This window comes from Dendrobates tinctorius, unplaced genomic scaffold (genome assembly GCF_039654945.1).
Source record: "Dendrobates tinctorius isolate UK_male_01 unplaced genomic scaffold, ASM3965494v1 ptg000189l, whole genome shotgun sequence".
Taxonomy (NCBI): Eukaryota; Metazoa; Chordata; class Amphibia; order Anura; family Dendrobatidae; genus Dendrobates; species Dendrobates tinctorius.
Genome location: NW_027361856.1, coordinates 10,073,375 through 10,097,868, shown reverse-complemented (window position 1 = coordinate 10,097,868; position 24,494 = coordinate 10,073,375).

Sequence of the window (24,494 nt, the reverse complement as noted above, 5' to 3'; positions counted from 1 at the left end):
TGTGCACTGCACAACCTAATGGGGGATGGGGCATGTCATACCCAGTAGATGCAGCGGAAAGTTCTGGAAGTGTAATTGAAATAATAAGAGTTACGTCATATTTCCTGACATCGCTGTATTACCTGTACACTATATATACAGTGCTCCTGTATATAATGTAATTGGTGATCCCTGCATTACCTGTACACTATAAACTATATACAGAGCTCCTGTAACAACCCTGCTGGCATCACTGCATGCCCTCCCATCCCCCACACACCAACTTACTCACTGCTCCAGGCCATACTGTGATTTCTGTCTGCTGTTGGCTCCATGCTGTGTGCCTTTTCCTTCCTGCAAGCTCTCTGCATGCTTCCGGGCTGTGTGCATAGGGGGAGCGGCGCCAGAACTCTCTGGTTCTTATGGAATCAGGGTGCACCTGTCTAATATGTCCCTGGACAATTACCAAGAGGCCTCTGGTATTTAGGGCAGCTCCACCCAGTGGACCCTGCCTGTGCAATGTGTTAAGTTGTTAGTTTCTTGCTGCTGAGTAAGCCAGGTCCTGTCCTATGTTTCACCTTCTCTGTAGGATTTATTCCTAGTCTCTATGTCTCTGTACTCCTTGCCTTGTAACTCTCTGTCCGCCCTCCAGGAGGCAGAATATTCTGGTCCCTGTGCTATTACTCCTTGCCTTATCCTGGTCTCGCCTTGTCTATGTCCTCTCTGCCCACCAGGAGGCAGTATTTCCTTGTCCCTGGTCTTGTAACTTGTCTCATACAGATACCTTGTCTGAACTCTGTCTTCTTGTACAGTTGTGGCCAAAAGTATTGACACCACCGCAATTCTGTCAGATAATACTCAGTTTCTTCCTGAAAATGATTGCAAACACAAATTCTTTGGTATTATTATCTTCATTTAATTTGTCTTAGGCTACTTTCACACTTGCTTTTTTTTGCAGCACGTTTTTCCCCGCAAAAAAAAGCATGGAAAAAAACGCATACAAATGCTGCATGAAAAAAACGCAGGGTTTTTATGCGTTTGTATGCATTTTTAGTGCGTTTTTACTGCGTTTGCGTTTTTTTCCAACATTAGTTGGCCTCACCAAAAAAATCAAGATAGGGTTAGGATTAACACTAACCCAAACCATGACTTTACTAACCCTAACCCTTAACCAAACCATACTAACCCTAACCCTTAACCAAACCCTACTAACCCTAACCCAAACCCTAACTAACCCTAAACCCTAACTCTTAACCAAACCATACTAACCCTAACCCAAACCCTAACCCTAAACCCCCTTAACTAACCCTAACTCTAACCCAAACCCCTAATTTCCATTGTCTAACCAATGCTCAACAAAAAAACGCATGCGCAAAAAAACGCATACATGAGCATGCCAATGCACACATATGCGCACCCATAGACTTACAATGGGTGTCTTGCTGTAAAAAAAACGCATTGCGCGCACATGCGGTTTTTTTAGGCAAGTCGGATGACCAAAAAATGCAACAGGATGCATTTTGTGCGCCCGAGCGCACACCATAAAAAAAGCATGCGCGTAAAAACGCATACAAACGCATGTGTATGCGCACATAAGCGCATCCCATGCAAAATATAGGGGGGAAAAAAGGGCATGCGTTTTTTAGCGCTAAAATACAGCGCAAAAAAAAAACGCAAGTGTGAAACCAGCCTTAAATGAAAAAACACAAAATAGAATGAAGCAAAAAGCAAAACATTGATCATTTCACACACAACTCCAAAAATGGGCCAGACAAAAGTATTGGCACCCTCAGCATAATACTTGGTTGCACAACCTTTAGCCAAAATAACTGCAACCAACCGCTTCCGGTAACCATCAATGATTTTCTTACAATGCTCTGCTGGAATTTTAGACCATTCTTCTTTGGCAAACTGCTCCAGGTCCCTGATATTTGAAGGGTGCCTTCTCCAAACTGCCATTTTTAGATCTCTCCACAGGTGTTCTATGGGATTCAGGTCTGGACTCATTGCTGGCCACCTTAGAAGTCTCCAGTGCTTTCTCTGAAACCATTTTCTAGAGCTTTTTGAAGTGTGTTTTGTCCTGCTGGAAGACCCATGACCTCTGAGGGAGACCCAGCTTTCTCACACTGGGACCTACATTATGCTGCAAAATTTGTTGGTAGTCTTCAGACTTCATAATGCCATGCACACACGGTCAAGCAGTCCAGTGCCAGAGGCAGCAAAGCAACCCCAAAACATCAGGGAACCTCCGTCATGTTTGACTGTAGGGACAGTGTTCTTTTCTTTGAATGCCTCTTTTTTCTCCTGTAAACTCTATGTTGATGCCTTTGCCCAAAAAGCTCTACTTTTGTCTCTTCTGACCAGAGAACATTCTTCCAAAAGGTTTTAGGCTTTTTCAGGTAAGTTTTGGCAAACTCCAGCCTGGCTTTTTTATGTCTCGGGGTAAAAAGTGGGGTCTTCCTGGGTCTCCTACCATACAGTCCCTTTTCATTCAGACGCCGACGGATAGTACGGGTTGCCACTGTTGTACCCTCGGACTGCAGGGCATCTTGAACTTGTTTGGATGTTAGTCGATGTTCTTTATCCAACATCCGCACAATCTTGCGTTGAAATCTCTTGTCAATTTTTCTTTTCCGTCCACATCTAGGGAGGTTAGCCACAGTGCCATGGGCTTTAAACTTCTTGATGACACTGCGCACGGTAGACACAGGAACATTCTGGTCTTTGGAGATGGACTTGTAGCCTTGAGATTGCTCATGCTTCCTCACAATTTGATTTCTCAAGTCCTCAGACAGTTCTTTGGTATTCTTTCTTTTCTCCATGCTGAATGTGGTACACATAAGGACACAGGACAGAGGTTGAGTCAACTTTAATCCATGTCAACTGGCTGCAAGTGTGATTTAGTTATTGCCAACACCTGTTAGGTGCCACAGGTAAGTTACAGCTGCTGTTAATTACACAAATTAGAGAAGCATCACATGATTTTTTGAACAGTGCCAATACTTTTGCCCATCCTCTTTTTTATGTTTGGTGTGGAATTATATCCAATTTGGCTTTAGGACAATTCTTTTTGTGTTTTTTCATTTAAGACAAATTAAATGAAGATAATAATACCAAAGAATTTGTGTTTGCAATCATTTTCAGGAAGAAACTGAGTATTATTTGACAGAATTGCAGGGGCGTCAATACTTTTGGCCACAACTGTATGTGGCTCTTTTCCCTGCTGTGTCTTTCCTTTTGTTCTCTCCATCTGGCCTGTGCTCTGCACCCAAACCTGTTCCGTCATACTCCACTCCTTCCTGTCAGTACACGGACCTGCACCTCCTGTGTGAACAGGTCCGAACCTGTTCCGTTATACTCCACTCCTTCCTGTCTCTTCCTGCCTGTACCAGCTGTGTGAACAGATCTCTACCTGTTCATTCATATTCCACTCCTGCCTGCCCTGTGTCTCAGCTGTGCCCACCTGCCTGCCTGTCAGTCGCATCTGTCCAAGTATCCTGTCCCCCAGTGTGACCAGCAGCCACAGCTAAACACCATCTTGGAGTGCCACCTGGCAGCTACCTGCCGCACAAGCCTGACCTCACCATCAGAGGCTCCAGCAAAGACCAAGGTAGCTGTCTTTGTCACTCCCCTTCCAGGGTAGTCTGGTTTGTGGCACAGTGGGGCCACAACCCCCTGGCTCGCGCCCATCAGTCAGGGCGTGAGCGTGACAGCTCCCGTGTATAATGTCACCGGTGATCACTGTATTACCTGTACATACAGAGCTCCTGTTAGGCGTCGGGTTCCGGGCGCTGCACAGCGGGAATCCCGAGCCTTGCCTTCTGCAGTCTCCATTCCCCTCCGGCCGCAGTGGAGCCTGCTCAGCAGACTCCACGATCCTGGCGTTCTGCCCACACCAGCATTGTGGGTTCGGTTGCTGCTGCCACCTCTAGTCCAGTTATGGCAATGCAGCCTGTCCAGCAGCAAAAGACTCCAGAGTCTAAGTTCTCCCTTCGCTTCACTGAGCATGCTCAGGAGATGATCTCCCAATGGGGATCGGGAGTCACATGCTCAGGTCCTTCTCCAGTTCTGATTGGTCCATCTGCAGGATCATGAAGGTCCCGGAAGGGCATGGCTATAAAAGGCGCACATGGCCGCCCCCGTCATGCGCTATGATAGACTCTGAGGCTAATGCATTTAGTGTATGTGTGATGATGGATGAATGAGCCTGGTGACTGACGCATTATAATTCCCTCCTCCTTGGATATTACGTATGTGTTAGGGTGAGGGACTAGAGTCAGTACGTTAGCTCTACACTGCATAGCGCCGCAGTGTTGCTCCACATCCACCGCTAGCGCCTGGGGCATCGGCCAGTATAGGCCTCCTTGGCCACTGCTATCGCAGCGTCCACTAGTTACGCCGTGCGCTTTAGTAGCACTATCCAGCCCGGTTATTAGGCTGGTTAGTGGCGTCTGTCAGGGCGGATACTGCACACGTTGCAGCAGTGGTTCACACCCCGTGACCTGTGACGCTAACAGGTTGCGGTTGTTCGCCGGCAGGCACGTGTTACGTGAAGTAACGGCGCACGTGTCTGTTAGCACCGGCTCAGTGGTTACGCACCGGTGTCCGGCTTTACTCCTACACGCCTTTCCCTCATTGTTTAGCAGCAGTTGGTCACCTCTGCACGGTGGGCCCTGAGCTGCGAACGCACCTTATATATTATTTCATCTTTATAATTTGGTGCGATCCGCCAGCCCTGTAACAGCTCCTGTGTGTAATGTCATCGGTGATCACCCTGACTGACCTGAGGGTAAGGGGGTGCCAGAGAGCCATGAGTTCCAAAACCGGAACTGAAGGTGGAAAAGTTGTGGGTTCATGACATATTGGTGGTGGAGCGGTGGGATAACAGAGCATTAGTGACCTGGTTTTTGAGCAATCATTCCTCTCACTAAAAACTTGCACAGTTCTTGTGAGGACCCTACACAAAAAGTTTTGGAGAGCGAACTCAGTGTTTATTAGTGCTGAGACAATACTGTGAATATAGCAGTTACCCCCTCCCCTTCTATTGGTTTTTCTGTCCTATCTTGTATTTGGCAATTATGGCTATGCTGGGGGAGGCCTGGTATAAGCAGCAGAAAAAGGACACTCTTGCTGGAATATGTATGACCAGAGGCATTGACCCCCGTGGCAAAAACAAAAACCAAATAGTCACGGAACTGGTGTGACTTGAAACAGAGCCAGTCCAAGCGAAGGTGGTGCTGCTGCGGAGGTCCAACCACTGAATACCGGCCCTACTTGCAACCAGGGCACCGTGGACCCCCTCCTGCGGCTGGCCTTGAAATAACGCCATGTTGACTTTCAGGAGAGACGTCTGCAGCTGATCCAGCAATACCAGGAGAGGGCCGAGCGAGAAGCCCAAGCCCAGTGAGAGGCGCAAGCCCAGCGAGAGGCCGAGCAGGAAGAGAGACAGTAACAGCTGAAGTTAGCCCAGCAGTGAGTCAGCAACGCTCCGTTCCCTAAACCCCAGCCAGAGCACTTTTCTGTGATGGAAAAGGATGGGGACTTGGCCATTTTTCTGTGGTGATTTGAGAAAGCCTGCAGAAAATACCAGCTGCCTGGGGACCAATGGCCCCGATATCTAACCCCAGGGCTCAAAGGAAAAGCTCTGGAGATGTTTGCCTCTCTCACTCCAGACCAAGATGGAGACTATGAGGCCATCAAGCAGGCCCTGATAAAAAAAAGTACCAACTCGTTGGGGTTTACCGTAAAAAGTTCCGGAACCGCCAACGTGACCCACATGACAGCGATGTGGTGCATGGACTTAATTTGACCAGTGGATCCAAGGACTGTCAGTGGACACCTTTGAGATGCTGCTGGACCTGATGATAAAAGACCAGTTCCTACATCTTTGTAACATGATAAATGGCTACATGTTTCGAACGCGGTGTCTTTTTCAAGCATCTTTGCCCAGCTGAGGTGCAACAGGTTGTGATGGACCGGGAGCCAAAAGACACGGATAAAACAGCACATATCGCCGACACCTATGAGGCCAACCGTAAACCAGAAGTGCGGAAGCCAGTCACCACCAGCTGGAAAGGGGGGAAGCAAACAAATCCCAGTACCCTGGCCAGTCAACTCACCAGAGGCAATGTCACCTTTGCCAGCACCAGGCCTACTTCCGACCCTCGCAAGAGTTATTTCTGCAATCGGACTGGACATCTCAGCGCTACTTGTCCAGAGAAGCAGAAGAACACCCCAGCCAAGGCCTCAGGGCCTAATGCAGCAGTTCTTTTGGTGGTTGGGGCGGTTGGGAGGGTCTGTGAAAATTTGCAGCACATTACCTTGGGATGCAAGGGCGCTATAGGCCTCAAGGACACCGGGGCCGAACGAACCTCCTTCCGACCAGATTGGTGATCCCTGAATACATTATTCCGGGGAAAACCCTGACCCCTGAGATTGGGGGTGTCCGCTGTCCTTTGACGATGGCCCAGGTTTTTATTGATTGGGCTGCCAGGAGCAGGGTGAAGGAAGTGGGGTTGTCCGAAAACTTGCCCACCGACGTTTTGTTGGGGACTGATTTGGGGAGGATGTTTGCATATTATGTCCCTGACACCCCTCCCCAATCTGATACTGAGGGTAATGCTAATTGTTATGAATGAGTCACCGGAGGAGGAGAAAACAAAAATACAAGCTAAGTCCAGAAAACCGGAGAGGTTGGTAGCTATCGGATTGCAGACCCCTGATCCTATTCACCACAACTAACAGTAGCCGTGGGGGGTTCCTACGGTGCCCTAGACCCCTCGTCACAGCCGGAGAACTACATAAGCCTAAAGAACGAAAGGGGAAATCTAAACTGCCCCAGAGCAGACCCCAAAGCAATAGACAGCCCCCAACATGTATTGTCGGTGAAAAACAGATGAAAACACAAACACAGACAGAAAGACAGGCTGAGCAAATGATGGGGCCCAACTAACTAGCTAGGACAGGACAGAAAAGATGCTGGCTGCAATCCGCAAAAAACCCTACAAAAATGTCCCAACCGTCTGATAGGAAAAAAGGCCCTGAAGTCGCTAGACTTCAAAATCACTATATCAGCACTCAGGTATATTCTGAAAACAGAGCAAAGAGATCAACTGATCAGAGACAAAAATGGAATTCAGCCAGTCCCAACCAGGACTGGCTGAATACAAACACTAAGGAAACCAGACAAAATCTCATGGAATAACAGCAGGGCAAAACTTAGCTTTTAGTAGACAGGAACTAAAACTGGATGCCAGAGCTCAGAGCAGAAAGGATCACCAGCAAACCCTGCAGGGCGTCGGCTGCCTTATATCCACTCAGAAATTCCAGATGTCCAATCACACTCCGCCTGTTCAGATAACAGGTTCTTCCCATCCCAATCAATTTCACTACTTCTCTTCACCAGCAGAGGGAGTTCATCAGACATCAAAGGTGAAGGGGAAAATGAACTCAACAGCTAATGATGTGAATATGCATACTTTATCTGACAATGATTTACCTGATAATGATTTAGCTGATAATGATTATGTATCTGAAGGAAAAGGAATTCTCAGCCACATCAGGCTGCGGGGTGAGATGGCTGAGGAACCCCTAACGGGAGCAAGCAACAGTGCTAAGGGAAATAGGGAAAGGCACGGGAACCATGAAGAAGGTAATGCCGTGCAACTGACCAGTGCCTCAGAGAAAGGTAACTGCCCCATATATAGCACTGCTCCTGAGGTAATGAGGGTGGATGGGGAGGTAGTACCCGTATCAGCATCGGCTGATGGGTCTGTGGAAATCCCCAGGGAGACAGCCTACGTAGCCGTTGTGATACTCTGCCTTCTGGACCCTCCTCAGTCAAAGGGATGACTGAACCAGAGACAGACCCAGAGCAAGTCCCTGAGGGTTCCCGTGAGGAAGGAAACTTAACGTCACTTCTGGCTGCCTCCAGCCAGGAGTACAAGGCTGCTCTGCACTAAGATGTGACCCTGGAGACCTTGAGACACCTCGCTGAGATGCCCACCTCCGAGACTGATAAGGAGAGGGTGTTCTGGGAACAAGGGAGGTTGTACTGGGAGACAGTTTCTGGTAAATCCCAAAATGAGTGGTTGAGGGAAAGACAGCTGTCATTCCCTGCCAATTTAAGGTTGAGTTGTTACAGATTGCCCATGAAATTCCACTCGCTGGACACTTTGGGATCAGCAAAATTAAGGCCCGGCTGTCTCAACACTTCTATTGGCCCAAATTGGGGATAGATGTGACTAACTACTGCCGCTCCTGTATCACCTGTCAAAAAGTGGGGAAGTCGGGGCCTGCTCTTAAGGCTCCCCTGATCTCTTTGCCAGTGATAAATGAGTCTTTCCAGAGGATCGCTGTGGACATTGTGGAACCACTGGCCATACCCAGCAGCTCTGGAAAGCATTACATCCTTACTGTGGTAGACTACCTGGTACCCGGGGGCAGTGGCTCTGTCCTCAACCAGGGCGGATGCCCTGTTGGCCATCTTTTAACGAGTAGGATTTCCCAGAGAGATGCTTACTGACCAGGAAACTCATCTCATGTCTCGCCAAATGGAGGCTCTCTGTAAGAAAATGCAGGTGGAGCGTCTGGTATTGAGCGCGTATCACCCCCAAAACCATGGTTTGTGTGAGCGCTTCAACGGTACCGTCAAACAGATGCTAAGAATGCTGGTTGAGACCAAGGGACGCGACTGGGAGCGGTACCTCCCACACCTGCTATTCGCTTATCGAGAGGGTTCTGCAGGCCTCGATGGGGTTCTCCCCCTTCAAGCTCCTGTACAGCAGGCGAGTCCGAGGACCCCTTGGGTTGGTAAGGGAATCCTGGGAAGATGAGTCGATCCCTTCAGAAGTGTCCATCGTGGAGTATGTTGTGCACTTCCGTGACAAGATGCAGACCTTGACGCAGTTGGTGCATTACAACATGGCGCAGGCTTAGGCTGACCAGAGCACTTGTACGACCAGAACACCCGAGAGTGGACCTACCAAGTGGGTCAGAAGGTGTGAATGCTGGTCCCCACACCAAAGGATAAGCTTCAGGTGGCCTGGGAAGGCCCATACTTCGCACACCAACACTTCAACGCAGCCTTGACCACACTTGGGGTAGGTGCAAGGCCTTCCATGTCAACATGATGAAAGCTCATCAAGAACGTGGAGCCTGTGTCCTACCAGTCTGCAACCTGCCTGAGGACAGGGAGGAAGACCCCCCTCCTGGACATGCTGGCCCAAGCTAAGGCCGGTGGTTCCATAGAGGACGTGGAGGTAAGCACCTTGCTATCCACACCCCAGCGGTCACAGCTGCAAGACAAGCTGGAACCCTTCTGGGCTGTTTTTTTAACCGACCCAGAAGAACTGAGGTAGCAGTCCACGAAGTGGACACCGGGATTCATGCCCCCCTATGCAGGACACTCTATCGGATCTCTGATGAGGTGCACCACGTCATGCGCCAGATTGATGAGATGTTGCAGCTGGGGGTGATTCAACGGTCCAAGAGCGTGTGGGCCTCACCTCTCGTCCTGGTGCCAAAGGATTGGACCACCTGGTTCTGTGTGGACTACAGGAGGCTCAATGCCATCACAGCCTCTGATGTGCACCCAATGCCACTCATCGAGGAGCTGCTTGAGCGGTTAGCTGGCGCGCACTATTTATCCATTATGGATCTGAGTCTGGGATATTGGCAGATTCCCCTGAGCACTGAGGCATAGGAGAAGTCCACCTTTATCACCCCCTTCGGACTATACAAGTCCACGGTCATGTCTTTTGGCATGAAGAATGTCCCTGCCACATTTCAGTGGATGGTCAACCACCTGATTCAGGGACTGGTATGGTGTGCGGTGGCGGACCTGGATGACATTGCTGTCTTCCGTTCCACCCGGGAGGAACATCCTCAGCATCTCCAGGAGGTGCTTGGGTGCATCCACCAAGCAGGTCTGACCATCAAGCCAGGAAAGTGCCAGTTGGGCATGAGCGAGGTCCACTACCTGGGGCACCGGGTAGGCGGGGGCTCTATGAGGCCAGATCTTGGGAAAGTGGACGCTATTGTGTCCTGGCCCACCCGCAGGACCAAGAAGCAGGTGATGTCCTTCCTGGGCACTGCAGGGTACTATAGGCACTTTGTACAAAACTATAGCAGCCTTGCGAAGCCCTTGACGGACCTCACCAGGAAAAAGCTATCCCAAGTAGTCGACTGCACAGATGACTGTGAGGTGGCTTTTAAGTCTTTGAAAACAGCCCTAAGCAGCTCTCCTGTGCTAAGGGCAGTCGACAGCAGTCGGATGTTCTTAGTACAGACCGACGCCAGCGGGTTTGGCCTCGGTGCTGTGCGTAGCCAGTTCGACTCTGGGAACCAAGAGCACCCCATGTTGTACCTGAGCCAGAAGCTTCTGCCGAAAGGAAGTGGCCTATTCCACCATAGAGGAGTGCCTGGACATATTTTGGGCCCTGCAATGTTCACAGGAGTTCTGTGTATAGTGTACAGGTAATTCAGTGATCACCAATGACATTACACACAGGCCCTCTGTACCTGTAGACTGTGAGCCCTCGCGGGCAGGGTTCCCTCTCCTTATGTACTTGTGTGTCCCTTGTCTTACACATGTTTATTATACTTGTCTATATTTCCCCTTTTCACATGTAAAGCGCCATGGAATAAATGGCGCTATATAAACGTATAATAATAATAATAGAGTATACAGATAATATAGTTATCACCGATGACATTATACACAGGAGCTCTGTATATAGTGTATAGTGTAGAGGTAATACAGGTGTCATGAACTGCGGGTGTGGTTGCTCCCAGTTGTCAAGGATTTATTATATCCCACTTTCCAGTTCTGCTTTGGAATTTGCAGCTCTCTGGTGCCTTCCCTTACCCTTACTACACATAGGATAAGTAGTTCCCAGAAAGGCTGCCTTGCTGTGTACTGGCTATTGGGCACTCTGCAGTGAGGGCAGTATGTATCTCCCCAGTCTCAGGCAGGAAATACACACTGCCAGAATCTCTCAAATACCCCAGAACACTTTGCTGCCACCAGCTCCTCGTTGGATAATTAAAATCAATATTGGGTCAGGAGCCAACCCATACGGTAGCGTAATTTAGCACGGAGGACTTGGCGGTACATTGTAGAGCAAGGAAAACAAAAGTAGTAAATTTTATAAATTTACTCCAGAAAATATAGGCAGTGTTTACAACAGTATAAAAGATGTTACAAAAAGGACAAGATACAGTATATATACCGGCAATTACAAATTAACAGGAATTAAAATATGAAACTTACAGATCTCAGTCAATGGCACGCCATGTGGAGGGGTGCCTTCCCCAAGGGAAAATGGTCTTTCAGCACAGCTTCCTAGCTGGCAACCGGGCAAATGACTTCTTACTCGAGCCCCCTAGTCTTACGCCTTTCCCTTGGTGACCCCACTGGGTGGGCTGAGCTATGGAATGCACTCCCCTTTTGAAAGTTACTAACAAACTTATGAGAGCCATAACTCTGGCTGTGAGGCTCATAGCTTGCAGGAGTGTTATAGTTTTTTTGTCAAAATTAGCTTCCTTTTAAGTCTAAACATCGTATCGCTAGGTATTACGGGGAAGCATATACCCGTTTCTCAGTTTTTGGTGAGCGTGGAAGTTGCAAAGAGTTGTGGTGAATAGCTCAAAGGATGTAGATTCCAAATATATGTTTCCTGCCCTCTATGCCTAATCTGCATTTTTATATTCCAGTTTGAATAAGCAAAGAAAACGTGCTTACAGAACTGCTTTTAGCCAGTTAGGGTTGTAAACTGCTCCTTGTGTTGCAGGCATACCAGTCTCACATTACACTAAGTTGGGGTAGCTAGAGGGAGGGGGAATGTTGGTGAGCTCAGTGTCCTTTACAAACAAATGGGGGAAGGGAAAGTGACTCACAAAGCAGGGAGAGGGGGGAAGATGCAAGGGGGATCTTTTCTGGGGCATGTCATTCACATACCAAGAGCTGCAGCCAATAGCTCTGTATGTGTGATGGAACCAATGGAAAATTATTTTCTATTTTCCTGAGAGCTCCTGTATATAATTTCACCAGTGATCACTGTATTACCTGTACACTATACACTATATACAGAGCTCCTGTGTATGTCACCAGTGATCTTTGTATTACCTGTACACTGACAATATATACAGATCTTCTGTGTATAATGCCACTGATTATCCCTATATTACCTGTACACTATATTCAGAACTCCTGTGTATAATACCACTGATTATCCCTATAGTACCTCCACACTGACACTATATACAGAGCTCCTGTGTACAATGTCACTGATCACTGTATTACCTGTACACTTACACTATATACAGAGCTCCTGTGTATGTCACTAGTGATCACGGTATTACCTGTACACTATACACAGAGCTCCTGTGTATAATGTCACTGGTGATCACTGTATTACCTGTTGTTAGGGCTGGAGGAACGCACCAAATTATAAAATAATAGGTGGTATACTGCTGCTAGGTAATGGCGGAAGTATAAAGCGGTGTGGAAAGGTCACACGTGGGTTACGTCACCCCGTGTGAACAGGAGCGAACTCTGTTAACTCACAGAGCCGCACTACCACTGAACATAAATGCCAAGGCCTGTTTAGCTCACAGAGCCCGGCTAAAGCGCGCACAGAAAGCGGCCACAGAACTCTACCCCAAGGACACGGGGTTAGAGTCCCTCTAGGCCCTCTGAGCGCGGAGTCGCTGCCACGAACACCGCTATAGACTTTGGCAATGGAGTGTGGAGCACGTGCACTGAGGCGTGCCAAGTCACTGATGATGCCTAAAGCCTGACTCAGACTCTGACCTACCTACACCTAAGCCTGGGCGCTAGCAGGCTAGGCTGCACAACACATACGTACTAAGGGTAGGGGTTTCATAATGAGTCAGTCACCAGAGACATTCATACGTGCATACACCACTCACTCCTCATAGTCTGAAATTAGTCTATCCTAGCACATGGCCGAGCGGCCATGCGAACCTTTTTTAGCCGTGCGCGTCCGGGACCCTCCTGGCTTCTCAGATGGGCCAATCCGAACACGCGCAGGACCTGAGCACGTGACCTTCGATCTCCAATGGGTGATCACTCCACGGGCATGCTCAGTGTCCCGAAATGGGGACTTAGTCCCTGGAGAAACTCGCTGCTGAGCAGCATGCATTGCCATAGCTGTGCCAGAGGTGGCAGCAGCAAGCAAACCCACAGAGCTGGTCTGGGCAGAGCGCCAGGACCGACAAGTTTGCTGAGCAACCTCCTCTGCGGCTGGGGAGGAATGGCAGACCACCGGAAGCAGGGCTCGGGATTCCCGCTGTGCAGCAACAGGAACCCGACGCCTAACATTACCCCCCTCCTAGGGCTCCCCCCTCTCTGAGCCTCGTTCCGCTCGAATTCCGCAATGAGAAGTGGAGCGTGGATGTTCTCCACCGGCTCCCAGGACCGAGCCTCTGGACCATGACCCTTCCAATCTACCAAATAAAACTTTCTGCACCGCATCATCTTGCATCCCACAATGGCATTGACCTCAAACTTGTCAGACAACAGGTCTGTTGTCCCGGCAGGTGGCTCAGAAAACCGGGACATCTGAACCGGCTTAAGGAGGGACACATGAAACGTGTCAGAAATAGCCAAGTGTGGTGGAAGGGCCAGGCGGTAGACCACAGGATTGATCTGCTCAAGGACCTTGAAAGGGCCAATATAGCGCAGTGCGAACTTAGCGGATTCAGCCCGCAGCCTGATGTTTCGGGCAGAAAGCCACAGTAGGTCGCCAGTGGCGAAGGTCAGAGCAGGATGCCTGTGTGCATCAGCCGAGGCCCTCATTCTCTCCTTGGAGGCCTGGATAGCATCCTGCGTGCGATCCCAAATGTCACGTACATCCACCGCCCAGTCTGCCACCCTAGAGTCGGTGGATGATACGGGCATGGGCACGGGGACGCGCGGATGCTGACCGTAATTTAAGAGGAATGGGGTCTGACCGGTGGAGTCGGCCACAGCGTTGCTCAAAGCGAACTTTGCCCACGGCAGCAAGGATGCCCAGTCATCCTGCCTGGCCGAGGCAAAATGTCGCAGATATGTAACCAGGGTCTGGTTGGCTCTCTCAACCAGCCTGTTCGTCTCGGGATGATAGGCCGAGGAGAGATTTAGCTCGATGCTGAGCAGAGAACAGAGTTTTCTCCAGAACCGAGACGCAAACTGAGGACCCCGGTCGCTGACAATCTTATCCGGCATGCAGTGCAGGCGGAAGACATGTTTAATAAACAACGCTGCCAGGCCCCTGCAGAGGGTAGCCGCGAGAGTGGCACCAGGTGCGCCATCTTGGACAAATGATCGGTGACCACCGAAATGACGGTGCTGCCACTGGACTTGGGCAGACCCACCACAAAGTCCATATCGACCATCTCCCAGGGCCTGTCCGCTACCGGCAGAGGATAGAGTAACCCAGCAGGCCGCTGCCGAGAAGACCGATTCTGGGTGCAAGAGACGCATGCCTGAATATAGTCCCTGATGTCACGGGCCATATGCGGCCACCAGTACGTCCTCGCCAGAAGCTCAGAGGTCCGTTTGGTCCCAAAATGTCCACCCACCCTGGACGAATGAACCCAAGAGAGGACCTCCAGTTGCAGATGAGCAGGGACAAAAGTCTTGCCCGGAGGTACAGACTTGAGGGCGAACGGAGCCACGGTCCTCAGGCTCAGATGGGACTATCAGCTGAGGCTCCTTCTCCGATGACACCACGGAGCGGGAGAGCATCGGCTCGGACGTTCTTCTCCCCGGAGAGAAAATGCAGGGTGAAGTGGAATTAGGAGAACAAGGACCATCTGGCCTGGCGAGAATTCAGCCGCTGGGCTGTTTGTAAGTAGACCAAATTCTTGTGGTCAGTGAACACCTGGAAAGGGTGGCGGGCCCCCTCCAGGAGGTGTCTCCACTCTGAAAAGGCCAACTTCATTGCTAGCAAATCCCTGTCCCCGATGGAATAATTCCTCTCCGCCAGAGTGAAGGTCTTGGAGAAGAAGCATGGGTGCTTCCAACCTTGCGAGTCCTTCTGGAACAGGACCGCTCCAGCACCGACGGAAGAGGCATCCCTCCAGAATGGTTTATCCACATCAGGGCAATGGGAGCGCTAGCGAAATGGGATTTAATAGAGAAGGCCTTGGAGACAGGTTCTGACCACAACTTGGGGTTTGCACCCTTCTTGGTGAGGGCTACCAAAGTTGAGAAGCGGGGAATGAATTGTCGATAGTAATTTATGAACCCCATAAAGCGCTGCACCGCTTTGAGAATGGGGTTCCTGCCAATCCATCACCGCCTGTAACTTGGCAGGATCCATGGCCAAAATCTGGGCAGAGATGGTATAGCCCAAGAAAGGCAAGGACTCCTGCTCAAACACACACTTCTCCAACTTGGCATAGAGGGAGTTTGCCCGCAGGAGGTCGAAAACTTTGCAAACATCTCTCCGGTGGAAGTCAATATCTAGAGAGTAGATGAGAATATCATACAGCTAGACTACTACCGAGGTGGAAGATATCGTTCACAAAGTCTTGGAAGACGGCTGGGGCACTACAGAGCCCGAAGGGCATCACCAGATATTCATAGCAGGGCTGTGGAGTCGGAGTCGGAGTTAGTTTTGGTTGGAGTCGGAGTCGGTAGAAATGTACCGACTCCAGCTTTAAAAAAAATGTATTAATATTTCATAATTGAACTTTCATATGAATTTTATAAATGTTACTCAAATATATATGTTCTATCAAACTATGAACAACAGTGATAAGCAGTTTTGCTGGAGATAGAGACATTTCTTACTTCTTGTGTGTCACTGTTCTCCACTGCCCTTATCTAATCTTATACTTGGTTAACCTCATGCTGCCCCAACCCCCCTACTTACAATGTATGAAACTGAAAGTGAAAATGTGTTGCAAATTCTTAGTAGTAAAGCTCCTCCTCTAGACTAGATCATACTAGGTGTGCGTCTTCCAAGCATCTCACAGCTGCCTGCTACTCAGAAGAGGAAGACTGTAAGAAGTATTATCCTTTCAACAAACTTTGCATCAGTTAACTGTGAGTACATGAGGAATAATAACAGTATTACTGACCACTATATCAGTTGTACGACCTGGCAATAATTTTGTACAATTGTTTTTAGGAAAAACAATTGTCATTTGGATTGTGAATGCAGAATTAAAAACCTGAGAATGTCAAAGAAGCATCACATTAAATCAGCTGTATTTGAACATTTCACCATCACTCAAGATAGAAAACATTATGTCTGTCAGTGTATGACAAATGATCCAGACGAAAACAAATGCTGTGAAGCCAAGATGAGTGCATATTCAGGCAAAGATAAAAATGCTCCTACCAGAGCTTCTAATCTAAAGAGACATTTACAGCGCTTTCATCCAGAAGTACTGAAAGCAGTGGATGAGAAAGACTGCATCCAAACCAATGAACCAGTGCCCAGCTCTTCCAGCCAAACAAAGGAGCAGAGAACTTTGCAGCCATCAGTTGCAAGATATTTTGTCAGTGACAAAGTTACTGTAACAATGACAGTAGATACATTTAAAAAAACAGATCATAGAGCTTGTTGTAAAGGATAGTGTGCCTATTTCATTATTTTCACAACCAGCTTTTATGTGTCTGAATGGGGAAATGGCCCGCAAGCTTGGTGTTTCTCTGGAGAGAGAGAGTATTAGAAAATTAGTAATCGAAGAAGCTTTTAAACAAAAGGAAGAACTTAAAAAAACTCTCAAGGGACGCTTTCTGTTTCTTAAAATGGATGCCTGCACACGTCACAGAGTGAACTATTTTGCCATCAATGTCCGATTTGTTTGTGACAAAAATGAAATAGTTACCAAGACATTGGCAGTAAAAGACACCAAGGCTCATCACACCAGTAAGTTTCTCCAGGTCTTGGTGGAAAAGGTTCTGCAAGACTATGAGCTTAAAAAAGAGCAAGTTCTTTCTGTCATAACTGACAATGCTTCAAATATGATAAGTACTATTAAGCTAATGAATGAGAGTAATGATGGTGACCAGCAGCTAGAAGAACATTCTGGGTCCACAGACACAGAAATGTTTGAAATAGAGGAACACAGTATTGTAACTGAGGAGCAAACTGAAGTTGCTTCAGATGAACAGCAACATGATAGTTTAGATGATCTTGTTGAAACTGTGTCAATATGTTCTTTCATTCATCACATGCGCTGTGTTGTACATACGCTACAGCTGGCTATAAGAGACAGTCTGCAAGAAGGACATGCTGCTGCACTGATTGGCAAGGTGAGAAAATTGGCTACTGTTGCCAGAACCCCTAAAGTTGACTCAATTTTGAAGAGACGTGCTGGAAAAGGGGCAATTATTGATCAAGCCACACGATGGGGCAGTACTTACTTAATGATTCAGCGCTTGGTTGAACTGAAAACCTTTCTTGTAGACATGGCTAACCCTCAACTGACGCTAAATGAAAGTCAGTGGAATCAGGTGACTGAGCTGGAAAAATTGCTAGAGCACCCATTTACAGTGACTAAAAAATTACAAGCAGAGGACTTAACTCCAGGTATTTTCTTAAAGGAGTGAAAGAACCTGATGATTCGCCTGTCCCAAAGAGGAGGGTTAATTGCAAGTGGCATTGCTACATCAATGAAACGGAGAGAGGAGCTACTATTACAAAATAACATTCTTTTGGCAGCTGTTTATGTAGACCCAATGCATCGGATTCTTCTAGATGATCAACAGCTAAGTAAAGGAAAAGAAGCTCTGTTTGAAATAGCAGTAAGGATGAAAGGGTTGCAGAACAGTCAGGAGGAACAAGAAGAATTTGGTCGTCCTGTCACATCTTCACCCTCATCATCAACTGATGAAGAATTTAATTTCGAAAAATATTTGGATCACAAGGACCGTGCAAAGCGTTCCCGCATAGAAGAGTCATCCCCATCAAGGAACACAGCCAGTACATTTCAGCAGAATTTTTCATGTGCACTAAAAGAAATTGAGAAATTTGACCGTTCATCAAAAATAACAGTGCAACAAGCGATTCCTCTGTATCCTGACATTGTCAGAGATGTTGCCCGAGTGGTTACTGCTTTGCCACCAACACAAGTTAGTGTAGAGAGGTTGTTCTCTGCTCTCAAAATAATTAGATCAGATTTGAGGGCATCCATAAAGGAAGATCTGACAGAGGCAATACTTTTTCTGAGGACAAATTTATAGATTTCTTCTTATTAACTGCATAAAAGTGTTTATTGCATATTTACTTACAGTTTAGAAAAGTTTATAAAAGTTATTTGCTATATTCTAATTGTATTCTAATAAATGTACAGTGGGGCAAAAACGTATTTAGTCAGTCAGCAATAGTGCAAGTTCCACCACTTAAAAAGATGAGAGGCGTCTGTAATTTACATCATAGGTAGACCTCAACTATGGGAGACAAACTGAGAAAAAAAAATCCAGAAAATCACATTGTCTGTTTTTTTTTATTTTATTTGCATATTATGGTGGAAAATAAGAATTTGGTCAGAAACAAGCAATCAAGATTTCTGGCTCTCACAGACCTGTAACTTCTTCTTTAAGAGTCTCCTCTTTCCTCCACTCATTACCTGTAGTAATGGCACCTGTTTAAACTTGTTATCAGTATAAAAAGACACCTGTGCACACCCTCAAACAGTCTGACTCCAAACTCCACTATGGTGAAGACCAAAGAGCTGTCAAAGGACACCAGAAACAAAATTGTAGCCCTGCACCAGGCTGGGAAGACTGAATCTGCAATAGCCAACCAGCTTGGAGTGAAGAAATCAACTGTGGGAGCAATAATTAGAAAATGGAAGACATACAAGACCACTGATAATCTCCCTCGATCTGGTGCTCCACGCAAAATCCCAGAATGATCACAAGAACGGTGAGCAAAGATCCCAGAACCATGCGGGGGGACCTAGTGAATGAACTGCAGAGAGCTGGGACCAATGTAACAAGGCCTACCATAAGTAACACACTACGCCACCATGGACTCAGATCCTGCAGTGCCAGACGTGTCCCACTGCTTAAGCCTGTACATGTCCGGGCCAGTCTGAAGTTTGCTAGAGAGCATTTGGATGATCCAGAGGAGTTTTGGGAGAATGTCCTATGGTCTGATGAAACCAAACTGGAACTGTTTGGTAGAAACACAACTTGTCGTGTTTGGAGGAAAAAGAATACTGAGTTGCATCCATCAAACACCATACCTACTGTAAAGCATGGTGGTGGAAACATCATGCTTTGGGGCTGTTTCTCTGCAAAGGGGCCAGGACTGCAAAGGGGCCATTCATGAAAGAATGAATGGGGCCATGTATCGTGAGATTTTGAGTGCAAACCTCCTTCCATCAGCAAGGGCATTGAAGATGAAACGTGGCTGGGTCTTTCAACATGACAATGATCCAAAGCACACCGCCAGGGCAACGAAGGAGTGGCTTCGTAAGAAGCATTTCAAGGTCCTGGAGTGGCCTAGCCAGTCTCCAGATCTCAACCCTATAGAAAACCTTTGGAGGGAGTTGAAAGTCCGTGTTGCCAAGCGAAAAGCCAAAAACATCACTGCTCTAGAGGAGATCTGCATGGAAGAATGGGCCAACATACCAACAACAGTGTGTGGCAACCTTGTGAAGACTTACAGAAAACGTTTGACCTCTGTCATTGCCAACAAAGGATATATCACAAAGTATTGAGATGAAATTTTGTTTCTGACCAAATACTTATTTTCCACCATAATATGCAAATAAAATGAAAAAAAAAACAGACAATGTGATTTTCTGGATTTTTTTTTCTCAGTTTGTCTCCCATAGTTGAGGTCTACCTATGATGTAAATTACAGACGCCTCTCATCTTTTTAAGTGGTGGAACTTGCACTATTGCTGACTGACTAAATACTTTTTTGCCCCACTGTAATTTTTGCTCTAAGTGGTCTGATTACTTATATGATGGTGAGAAACTGAATAAGCACGATGTTTAATATTTTACAACAGTAAATTTGTTGTTATGAATTGGCCATTTATGAAGGAGTCGGAGTTGGAGCCTGATAAAATCCAGGAGTCGGAGTCGCAACTGTGGCTTACCGACTCCACAGCCCTGATTCATAGTGCCCGTCTCGGGTGTTAAATGCCGTCTTCCATTGGTCCCCGTCACGGATGCGAATCAGGTTGTAAGCCCCCCGCAGATCAAGTTTCGTAAACACTCTCGCTCTCCGTAGCCTATCAAACAGCTCTGATATCAGGGGTAGAGGATATTTATTCTTAACAGTGATGGCGTTAAGACCCCTGTAATCGATGCAAGGACGTAGCTCCCCACTCTTCTTCTGGACGAAGAATCCTGCCCCCCTGCTGGTGACACTGACTTCCTAATGAATCCTCTTGCCAGATTCTCCCTGATGTATTGAGACATGGCCTCTGTCTCCGGGAGAGATAGGGGATAGACTCGACCCTGGGGAGGCTCAGCACCAGGCAAGAGGTCAATAGGACAGTCATAGGGGTGATGCGGTGGAAGTGTCTCTGCCGCCTTTTTGGAGAACACGTCCGCATACTGTCGATAGTGTTTGGGAAGCGAGGAAAGATCTGCGGGGACCTTGGTGGAGGCAACCTGGACGCATTCCTTCAGACATCTACCCTCACATGACTTACTCCAACCAAGAATTCTCTCCGAGGACCACTATACGGGGAGTGATACCGCAACCAGGGGACCCCTAGAAGGACCTGGTCGATACCCTCGAGCATGAGGGATATCGTCTCCTGATGAGATGGAGACACCGAGAGTGACAGTGGAGCGGTTTGGTGGGTAATCTGTGAGGGCAGAGTCGCGCCATTCACTACTCTGACGGTGACTGGCTTGGACATAAGCAGTGGTATCGCGTGCCGTTGAGCAAAGGCAGATGACATAAAATTGCCCTCCGCTCCGGAATCCACGCAAACCTCCACGCCAGAGTGGAAGAACCAAACCCAAGTGTCCCCTTAAAGGACAACTTGGAGGAAAACGCTGTGGATTCTAGTGAGCCGCCTCCTACGGCCACTAGGGGCGAGTGTCTTCCCAGCCGCTGTGGGCACTGGTTGGCAAAGTGACCGGACTGCCGGCAACCAAGACAGATCACAGGGGCTCGAGCGAGCCAGGGCCTGGATCCCTCGCGGGAAGCCCCCTGACGCTTGGACGCCCGATCGGGAGATTCTAGAGGTTTAGCAAAACTGGGTGCCAACCTAAACCTCTGCCTACACTGGGACTGCTCCAACCTTCGGTCGGCAAAGCGAAGGTCTATACGGGTGGAGACGGTGATAAGCTCCTCCAGTGTAGCAGGAATCTCCCTGGTGGCCAGAACGTCCTTCACTTGGCCAGCCAAACCTCTCCTGAATGCCGGAATGAGGACCTTATCTGGCCACTCTAACTCCGAGGCCAGCCTCCGGAACTGGATGGCAAATTGGCTGACCATGGATGAGCCCTGTGACAATGCCAGCAGCTGGAGCGCGGTGTCATGGATGACTCGCGGTCCCAGGAAGACATGCTTCAGAGTGTCCAAGAACCGTGAGGCACTCTGCACCACATGATCACCACACTCCCACAGCGGTGTAGCCCACTCCAAAGCCCTGCCCGACAAGAGGGAAATCCCACTTTGGCCTGCTCGGAGGGGAATCGTGCTGCCAGCAGCTCCAGCTGTATCGAGCACTGGCTCACGAAACCCCTACAAGAGGCGCTGTCACCGAGAACGTCTCGGGCAGCGAGAGGCGGGACAAAGTCGGGGCAGGGATGGCAGTGGTCACACGGGAGACAGCCTCTGTGGCTGCCTGAACAGCGACTGCGGTAGCACCCGCAGCTGAGGCTGAACGCTCGAGAGCCGCCAACCTGCCCTGCAGCTGCCGGATGTACTGCAGCAGTCGCTGTTCGTCCGCCATTACTAGCCAGACCCTGGCGCTAGGATGTTAGGGCTGTCGGAACGCACCAAATTATGTTGCTGTTGTGCAGCAACAGGAACCTGACGCCTAACACCTGTACACTGACACTATATACAGAGCTCCTGTGTATGTCACTAGTGATCACTGTATTACTTGTACACTATATACAGAGCTCCTGTATGTCACTGGTGATCACTGTATTACCTGTACATTATACACTATATATAGAGCTTCTGTGTATGATGTCACTGGTGATCGCTGTATTATCTGTACACTATATAGAGCTCCCATGTATAATGTCACAGGTGATCACTATTACCTATACACTGTCATGATCCAGACCGGGTTTTCCCTGGTCTGGTCATGTCAGGGGTTAACTTTTCTCTGCCTCGTTGTGGTGTCAGGTCGGCTATTTCTCCATGCTGCTTCCTGCAGGCAGTCTGTTATATTTTCTGCCTACGGTGTGAGCAGCTGACTCTGGTTATACCGATTTTTCCTGCTGTGCTTTGCTGACTCTGCCTGTGTCTGTTCATTCCTCGCTCCCCATTTCGACTCAGTGTTTCGACTCCCTGGTATCTGACTTGGCGTTGACTCTGACCTGTTTCCGTCTCTTGCTTCTGACCTTTTTGGCTTTTCTCTGAATTTTCCCTTGGCACTGCGCTATGCTCTGGTATCGACCCTGCTTGTTTGACTATTCTGCTGCCACCTAGTGGTAGCCTCGCTGCAGTGCTGCTAGTCTGCTCTAAGCAGTATTTCAGTCTTACCTCCACTCTGCTGACATCTTGTGGAGTTTGCATTTACCTGCAGAGCTGCAGCATGACAATATATAGAGCTCCTGTGTATGTCACTGGTGATCCCTGTACACTGACACTATATACAGAGCTCCTGTGTATGTCAAAGGTGATCACTGTATTACCTGTACATTATACACTATATATAGCGCTCCTGTTTGATGTCACTGGTGATCCCTGTATTACCTGTTCACTGACATAATATACAAAGCTCCCGTGTATGTCACTGGTGATCACTGTAATATCTGTACACTATATACATAGCTCCTGTGTTTAATGTCACTGGGGATCACTGTATTACCTATACACTAAATACTGAGCGCCTGTGTATGTCACTGATCACTGGATTAACTGTACACTATAAAGCTCCTGTGCATAATGCCACCGATTATCCTTATATTACCTCTACACTGACACTATATTTAGAGTTCCTGTGTATAATGTCATTGTATTACCTGTAGACTACATACAGAGCTCCTATATATGTCACTGGTGATCCCTGTATTATCTGTACACTAGATACGGAGCTCCTGTACATGACACTGGTGATCACTGTATTACCTGTACACTATATACAGTGCTCCTGTGTATAACATCACTGCTGATCCCTGTACTACCTGTACACAATATACTATATAGAGATCCTGTGTATGTCACTGGTGAACCCTGCATTACCTGTAAACTTACACTATATACCGATCTTCTGTGTGTCACTGGTGATCTATATTACCTGTACACGGACACTATATATAGCGATCCATTGTATGTCACCGGTGTTCACTGTATTACCTGTACACTGACATTAAATACAGAGCTGTTGTGTATGTCACTGGACATCACTGTATTACCTGTACACTATATATCATAAGTTGAGGATCCAAGAAAAGCACTTCTGAGCATCCGCGCTGCTTTAGTGATAAGAATTCTTCAGAAATCCATATATAAGTCTTTCAAGTTCTTTATTATATGTACTACAGAAACTACGCGTATCGAGGTGACAAACCGCACCTCTTCTTCAGGTTAGAGTACAGAGTTGTGATCGGTCTATACAAATGACAGCGTTATATGCTGTGTGGGCGTAACCCCCCGTTGTGAGAAAAGGGCGTCAACCTGCACATGCTGCACATAAACATATTTGAAAAAGACAAGCAAAGTGACATATATATATAGAAAAACATATATTCCGGATAGTGATAGTATTGTGTATCCTATTCAGACAATCAATACAATAACCTGGACTTTTATAATTAAATAAAAAGAAATATATGAAATTAAAAAAAAGGGAACAAGAGAGGATAAGAACCAGTTTCATTGTGGTGAGTTTGAGACAAATGTCTGGTGGTTTCACCACTGAGCTATCATGATGCCCTACATCATAAAAAGTAGTATTCAACCCCCTGCAGATTTAGCAGGTTTACACATTCGGAATTAACTTGGCATTGTGACATTTGGACTGTAGATCAGCCTGGAAGTGTGAAATGCACTGCAGCAAAAAAGAATGTTATTTCTTTGTTTAATTTTTTTTAAATTGTGAAAAGTTTATTCAGAGGGTCATTTATTATTCAACCCCTCAAACCACCAGAATTCTGTTTGGTTCCCCTAAAGTATTAAGAAGTATTTCAGGCACAAAGAACAATGAGCTTCACATGTTTGGATTAATTATCTCTTTTTCCAGCCTTTTCTGACTATTTAAGACCCTCCCCAAACTTGTGAACAGCACTCATACATGGTCAACATGGGAAAGACAAAGGAGCATTCCAAGGCCATCAGAGACAAGATCGTGGAGGGTCACAAGGCTGGCAAGGGGTACAAAACCCTTTCCAAGGAGTT